Genomic DNA, 8630 nt, shown 5'->3' with positions numbered 1-8630 from the left:
CCAGGTATTTCATTAGGCTCTGGAAATACAGTTGAGAAACACATAGAATTTAGATTTTTCCCTTACCTTTTTTATAGATTGTTGCCTTTGATCCAAATGCCAGAACTCTCTTCATTCTCTCATCAACTCAAGCTTCATACCACATAAGTAACACTCCTACTAGAATTCCAATTCATCAGTACCTGATGTCTTTTAAAATCACTTTAAAACTGCCACCAAGTTAATTTTCCTAAAATAATGTTTTTATCATTATTTTTCCTATGCAAAAATTATCTGTATAATTTTCAAACAAAAAACTTTAGAATAATCTCATTCTAGTTTTCTCTTACCAAAGCACATACTACAAAGATAGTGATAGCAAATGTCTGGCAATGATGAGATTACTTTCATAGCCTTCGCCCCTTGCTAATCAATCAAAGACCATTCTCCAAGAAGCCAAATGTGGCCACAAATATTGTTTCATCGTGATATTCAAAGCAAGTACTGGCACTTGTTCAGAGTAGGTGCCTATTATAAAACTACCATTATTGATCAAAGGAAAAGAGCCACAAAAACTCCCAAGGGAACCATATTTTAATAATGGATTTTCCTTTAGAGGAATGCTTACATTTTAGAAAGTGAAGGAAGTAGATTTTAGTCTCTCATCTGAAAAATCAATCAGCTCGTGTTTCCTCCATGTTAGAAAACTCTATGGCTATACTTGTCTCCTGCTTCCATAATCAAACTGTTTTCATCAGTGCCTGAATGTTCTTTGTGTTTCTGCACCAGCGCTTTTGTTCACATCATGCCTTTCTCCTCCCAGCCTCACTCCCACAAACATCCAGGATGCCATATTTCCACTTCCCTAGATTAAAAGCCCAATTCTAATTTTATTTCTCTTTTTTTAGTTTATTTACTAATTTCATTTCAATGAACATTTCTCTTACCACTCTTTCACAAAGAAACTAATCCTTCCACCTGAGTCTTCCAGTATTTGTACCCAGGATAATTTATCTGATAGTTACTAACTAAAGAGGTATTATCCTAAAGTGCCATTATGTCTTTGGAGTTACCTACCTATCAACAAACTAAGCTATGTTGATTGATGACAAGGACTGGCTTTCACCTTTTAGTGCTTCCATGAAGTTGTGCAAGCTCCGTGTTCTGAATGATGACATTTATAGTCACTTGCATTCATCCAATAAAGTTTATTTGTAAACCTCTCTTTTGCAAATTCACAATCTATTTCGATATACATTAAATGACACAAATTAAACAAACATAGCACTAAAAGATTAAGGCACTTTTCCCTGCTGGATTAAATTGTAGCCTCGGACACCTTCTTAACACAACAGTATATTGAAGTATTAGTTTATTATGGTTGGTATGTGTGATGGTCAGTTTTATATGTCATCTTGGTTAGGCTATGCTACCCAGCTATTTCATCAAATTGATATAGGTGTTGCTGTATAAGCATTTTATGCAGATGATTAATATCTACCATCAATTGACTTTATGTAAAGGAGCTTGTCATTGATAATATGTATAGGCCTGATCCAATCCACTGAAAGGGTTTAAGAGCAGAACTGAGATATCCCTGTGAAAGAAGTAATTTAGAAATTCCTTTTAAAGAGGGGTGCCTGGGTGGCTCAGTCAGCTAAGCATCCAACTTCGGCTCAGGTCATGATCTCACAGTTCGTGGGTTCGAGCCCCGCATCAGGCTCTGAGCTGACAGCTAGCTCAGAGCCTGGAGCCTGCTTCAGATTCTGTGTCTCCCTCTCTCTCTTACCCTCCCCTGCTCAACGTTGTCTCTCTCTCTCTCTCCAAAAAATAAATAAAACATTAAAAAAAAAGAAATTATTTTTAAAGAATAAAATATCAGCTCCTGCTTTAGAGCCTCTAGTCTGAAGGTCTGCCTTACAGACTGCAGATTTGCCTAACTAGGCCCTGCAATCATACAAACCAACTCTTTGCAATAAATCTCATGATATATACATATATATGTATATGCATGTATATATGTAAACACATATATATATATGCAAACACACATATATACAGGTACATTTGCTGTGTGTGTGTGTGTGTGTGTCCCATTTGTTCTGATTTATCTGACAAAAATCAAATATTAAACATCATCAAAAAATGTTAACAATCTATTGGATGACAACTTTATTAAGTCTCCTTCCTTGTTATTTGTTGAAAGCAAAGAATTGAAGTCCACCTGATATTAAAAGAATTTTCTTCCCAGTAATTACAATAATAATTAGTCACAATTTCTAGGAAGAATGAAAGATACCTATGCCGAAAACTATAAGACATTCATGAAAAAAATCAAAGATACAAATAAATGGAAAGGCATCCCATGTTCATGGATTAGAAGAATTAATACTGTTAAAATGTCAATACTACCAAAAGCCACCTATAGATTCAGTGCAATCCCTATCAAGATTCCAATGGTATTTTTAACAGATGTCAGATAAAGCACTCAAGATTTATATGAAACTGCAAAGATTCCAAGTAGCCAAAGCAACCCTGAGAAAGAACAAGGCAGGAGATATCATTCCTCTTGATTTCAAGCTATCCTATAGAGCTACAGTTATCAAAACAGTATGATACTCAATACCTACGACACCTGGGCCTACAGCAGCTTCAATGGCAGCAGTGCTGGTGGCCATGGTTCCCATAGTCAGAAGGAGCTTCCCACAGATCCCCCCCTACACAGCATATGTAGGAAATCTACCTTTTAGTACAGTGCAGGGTGACATAAATGTTATCTTTAAGGACCTCAGCATAAAGAGTGTATGGCTAGTCAGAGACAAAGACACAGACAAATTTAAAGGTTTCTGCTATGAAGAATTCGATGAGGTGGATTGTAATGAAGCCTTGACATATGATGGTGCACTCTTGGGTGATCAGTCACTTCGTGTGCACATTGCAAAAGGCAGAAAACAAGATAAAAGTGGCTTTGGATTAAGGAAAGGTGAACCAGGTGATGAAGGCTGTGCTCCTGGATGAAGGCCTCTCCTCAGACTCCCAACGTGTGTGTGTGTGTGTGTGTGTGTGTGTGTGTGTGTGTGTCCGTCTCTGTGCTTCCAATCCTCCTTGACTTTTATAATGAAAATGGGCCTAAAATCTTACACTTTTCACTTGATGAATTGAGTAAAATCTGCAGAGCTGTCAAGAGCCTTCAGAGAGCTGGTAGGTAGCTGTAAGTCACCAGCTCTCCTCTTTAGGACACAGTTGCCTGTTCCCACACTCTGTGTTTGGCATGGACCCAGGGGCCAGGGCTGGGGCCTTTGCTTCTGAGCCCCAACCCCTGAATTTGAACAACCTGGGTCCTTCTGGGTCCCTGTCTATCCCACTGAGAGTAGTTCAGAGCCAGCCAGCAGCAAGAGCCCAGGGAAGAGACCAACTTGGGGGCGAAAGGGGTGCCGTGGGATCCCCTAGCCCATGCAGCAGCATGCTTAGGAAGTTGTCCTCACTAGTTGGTATCTTTGGCTTCTTTCACTGTGTCTCTCTCCTGAGGTCTCAGCAACTACAGAGCTCTCTGCTTTCCTTCCTTCACCTGCCACCTGTGTTTCCGAAATAAGAACCATTTGTGTAACACCAATACTTAAGAAAAGAAAGACATGCATTATGTGGTTGTAATCAAACCTGATGCTTTCAGATTACCTACTTACATCTTCAATGTGGAAAAGATTAAGAACAAAACAAATTCATCTAAACTTCTGTGCAATCCAGATGACTTTTAAATGTAAGAATGGAATTTCACATTCACTATATGCCAAAAAGTAAATCTATGGATATGATATTTTGTGAATGATCTTTTAAATAAAAGAAAACCTTACATAATATTTAAAACAAATAAAAACAGTATGTTACTGGCATTGAAACAGACAAATAGACCAATGGAACAGAATTGTGAGCCCAGAAATAAGCCCACGCACATATGGTCAACTAATATTTGACATAGGAGACAAATATACTCAATAAACCAAAGGCAGGCTCTTCAAAAATGGTGCTGAGATCATTAGATATTCACATGTAAAAGAATAAAACTAGACCCATATTTACAGCACTCACAAACTGACGTGAATTAAATCTTACCTGTAAGACCTGAAACCATGAAATTCTTAGACGAAAAGAACAAAACTCCTTGACATGGGTCTCGGTCATTATTTTTTGGACATGACACCTAAAGCACCAGAAACAAAATAAAAAATAAATAAGTGGGTGGACATCAAATTAAAACGTTTCTGCATGGCAGAGAAGGACAAATATCATATGTTTGCACGTATACGAGGATTAGGAGGAACTTGACGGAGGAACAAGGGGGAGAAGAAGGGCGGAAATGGTGGGGGAAAGGGAGAGAGGCAAACCATGAGAGACTCTTGAATGCTGACAAAAACTGAGGACTGATGGATGTGGGGGGGGAGGGGGGATGGGCATGGAGGAGGACACTTGTGGGGATGAGCACTGAGTGTTATGTGGAAACTAATTTGACAATAAACTATTTGTAAAAAAAAATTGCTGTGAAATCTCAAAAAAAAAACGTTTCTGCACAAAAAAAAAAGAGTCATCAGCAAAATGAACAGACAACCTACAGAACGAGAAAAAGATATTTTCAAACCACTTATCTAATAAAGGATTAATAACAAAAACATATAAAGAACTCATATAATTTAATAGCAAAAGCAAACAAAGACCAAATAATACAAATAACAAGAGGGTAAAGCACCTGAAAAGACATTTGTCCAAAGAAGATATGAAAAAGATATGAAAATTTACTTAACATCAATAGTCATTAAGGAAATAGACATTTAAACAAGAATGAGATATCACCTCATGTCTGTTAGAATGGTTATTATCAAAAAGACATGAGATAACAAATGCTGGTGTTGATGTGAAGAACAACAGGTGAAGAAAAGGGAAGCTTTGTGGACTGTTGGTGAGATTGTAAACTGGTAAAATCACTATGGAAAGCAGCGTGGAAAATCTTTAAAAACTTAAAAATAGACAGGTGCCTGGATGGCTCAGTTGGTTAAGTGTTCAGCTCTTGATTTTGACTCAGGTCATGATTTCACGGTTCGTGAAATTAAACCCCACGTCCGGCTCTGCCCAGACAATGCAGAGTCTGTTTGGTGTTCTCTCTCCCTCTCTCTCTGCCCCTCCCCTGCTCATTCCCTTTCTCTCTCTCTCTCTCTCTCTCTCAAATTAAAGAAGTTAACATTTTTTTAATTAAAAATAGAACTACTATACGATCCAGCAATTCTACTTCTGGGAGTATATCCAAAGGTAAGAAAATCTAACCTGAAAAAATATTTAGACCCCTTATTCTAAGAGGCATTATTTACGATAGCCAAAGTATGGACACTACCTAAATGTCCAGTGATAGATGAATGGATAAAGAGGTTATAGTACATGTATATAAAATAGACATTTTTTACAGTATTTACAATAGGCAAAACATAGAGAGCATAGGAAAGTATTATTTACAATAGTCAAGAGCTGGAAGAAAGCTAGGTTTCCACCAACAGATGAATGGATTAAAAATGCAAATATATATATATGAATATTATTCAACAATAAAATATAAGGAAATCCTACTACTTGTAGCAATATGAATGGACCTTGAAGGCATTGTGCTAAGTGAAATAAGTAAGACAGAGAAAGACAAATATTGTGTGATCTCATTTATATGAATAATCTAAGGGGGAAAAAAAATCTCAGAAGAGATGAGACTGGTGGCTACCAGAGGCAAAGAGTAGTGGAAAAGGGAATTATAGGAAGGTGGCCAAAGTTACAACTTTCTAGTTATAATATAACCAAGTGCTAGAGATATAATGTGTAACATGATGACTATATCTAACACTGCTGTATGATAAATAGGAAAATGTTTTTTAAAAAGTGTAAGTATAACCTGTAAATTCTCATCAAAGGAGATGTTTCCTCCACTTTCTTCTTTTTTTCCCCATTCTTATCTTCTTCTTTTCTTTTTGAAGTATGGATCTTAGCTGAACCCATTGTAATCATTTCACATTATACATAAATCAAACCAACATGCTGTATGCCTTAAACTTACACAGAGATGTATGTTAATTATTTCTTAATTAAACTGGAAGAAAATAAAGTCAGAAAACTGAAACTTTGAATTAGGATTTGATCTAAGTCTGGTTTACCCCAAAATGTCATTCTTAACAATTGTATGACACTAGATAGAATTATATATAAACAATCTCCTTCAGGTATTAGATATCAGATGACCTCTCAAAGCACTAACATAAACCTATTCAGGTAAAGATGTTCCAGCTGACAATGTTAACGTTCCAAGCTCTGTCCACTTTCAAGACCTACTGTTGCAGGGACACTGACTGCTAATCCATGCCAGGTTAGATTTGTGAATGCCTTTCTCTGATAAGCTACAGTATAGTTGGCATTTGTTTATCATTTTTAACAAGATAGCATCAGCGTAGCTCAAGTTCATCTAAATTACTGTATGCCTTGAATGTTGATTTAAAAACTCACTGAGCCCAAATATATAACAAATGTGATAGTTTTTGTAATGCAGCCTATTCATAAGATGAGGACTGACTGTACTCTGTCCTGTTCTCTCCTATTCAGGGAGGAAGAGAACAAGCTGTCATAAATCTTGTGGAGAAACTTCTCATGTAAATTTGAATAGGGGAGGGAAAGGAGGAGAAAGAACAAAATATTTCCTTGAAACTTGTATTCTCTATATCTCTTATTTTCTTCTAGGCTAATGAGCAGGAGTACCAAAATTCTTCAGCATACTGAAATTTAAGCATTTGTAAAGAACGTAAAATTCTTGTGTTTCTCCTTAGGGTTTCTAAGGTAGCCTGGGCATTTTATATAAACATCAAAGGTAAATCAATGCCCATATTACTTATTGCTATTTCCAAGTGATGAAGAGCTATTCTTCTGTTTCAAGTAAATACCAGATGGAAAGATAATAGGTATATAGGGAGATAGATAGATACATAGATACAAAGTAGACAGATGATAGATAAATAGATAATAAATATAGATAGATGATATAGATAGGTAGTGATAGATGATAGATAAATAGATGATAGATGGATAGATGAATAGATACATAGATGGATAGATAGATAGATAGATAGATAGATAGATAGATAGATAGATAGATATAACAGTTATCAAGATACTCTTGTACTGACTGGATTCCTATTTGGAAATGCAAAAAATTAAGTAAATAAAACTTAAAACCAGTGTTTAATATAATTGGAAAGGAAGAAGGAAATTTAGTGAATTAGACAGCTCTACCTTAGGCCTTTAGTCAAATGTGCACTGTTTCAAAATAAAAAACAAATAACAATTTTTCCAACACAGTTTGCTCAATGTGTGACCTATTCACTAGTTTAAACAATTAGTGCAAATTCCATCTCATTAACATTTTTGCTTATTCCCTGGGACTTATTCCTTCCATTAGATAAAAGCTAAATTTCTAAATAGATTGGTATATGTGAACACTCTATTCTCCCATTGTTTTGCTTGAATTGTTCTTATGGACATATTTTGAAGTCTTATGTTGAAGCACACTGGATTTCTACACAAAGCCAACACCCAAGGAAAGTAAACTAGAAGAAGGCAGGAATACATAACAAATAGACATAAAGTAAATAGATAAAAAATAAAACTCAATGCAGCCTATGGGGGAAGGCATAGGGTTTAGTGTTACAGAAGTTCTATGGCAATATGTGAATGTTTGTCTGTCAATACAGTTTTATATTTTGTGAAACATAACATGCATTCAGAAGAGTATACAAATCTTTTTTTTAATTTTTTAAATGTTTTATTTATTTCTGAGAGAGAGAGAGAGAGAGACAGCGTGAGCAGGGGAGGGTCAGAGAGAGAGGGAGAGACAAAATCTGAAACAGACTCAGGCTCTGAGCTAGCTGTCAGCACAGAGCCTGATGAGGGGCTCGAACCCACGAACCGTGAGATCATGACCTGAGCCGAAGTCAGATGCTTAACCGACTGAGCCACCCAGGAGCCCCAAGGCTGTACAAATCTTAAGTATCCAGATAAACATGCCCAAGTATACACATCTGGATAACTAGATCCACATTTCAAGAAACAGAAGCTGCATACCAGACCTTCCCCTCAATTGGACCCCTTTCCAATCAACATTCCCCACAATGACACTGCAATCTAGAGTTCCAACACCACAGGATAGGTTTGCTTTTTTAGAAATTTATATTATTGGAATGATTCTGATATATTCTTTGGCTTTCTGACTATTTTCACTCAATATTATAATTGGAGGATTTATCCATGTTGCTTATACTAGTTGGGGTTTTTTTTTTTCATTTTTATTACTATATAACATTTCATTGTTGGAATATTCTGATATTTATTTGCTCTAGATGGCATTGAGTTTCCTGTATGGTTTTACAAATACTACTGCTATGAACATACTTGTTCATATTTTTGGTATACATATTTTTGGGGTATTTTCCTTGAGTTTAAGGAAGAGTTAAATTTCTAAATATGATATGCACAGGTTTAAGACATACCACAAAAGAGTTTTCTAAAATAGTTATACTAATTTACAATTGCACTAGTAGTGTTCAGTTCCATATTCTTCCCATGACTTATGTCATTTT

The sequence above is a fragment of the Crocuta crocuta genome, unplaced genomic scaffold, assembly GCF_008692635.1.
Source record: "Crocuta crocuta isolate KB4526 unplaced genomic scaffold, BGI_CrCroc_1.0 scaffold1, whole genome shotgun sequence".
NCBI classification, from domain to species: domain Eukaryota; kingdom Metazoa; phylum Chordata; class Mammalia; order Carnivora; family Hyaenidae; genus Crocuta; species Crocuta crocuta.
Note: the sequence above shows the minus strand (reverse complement) of the source record.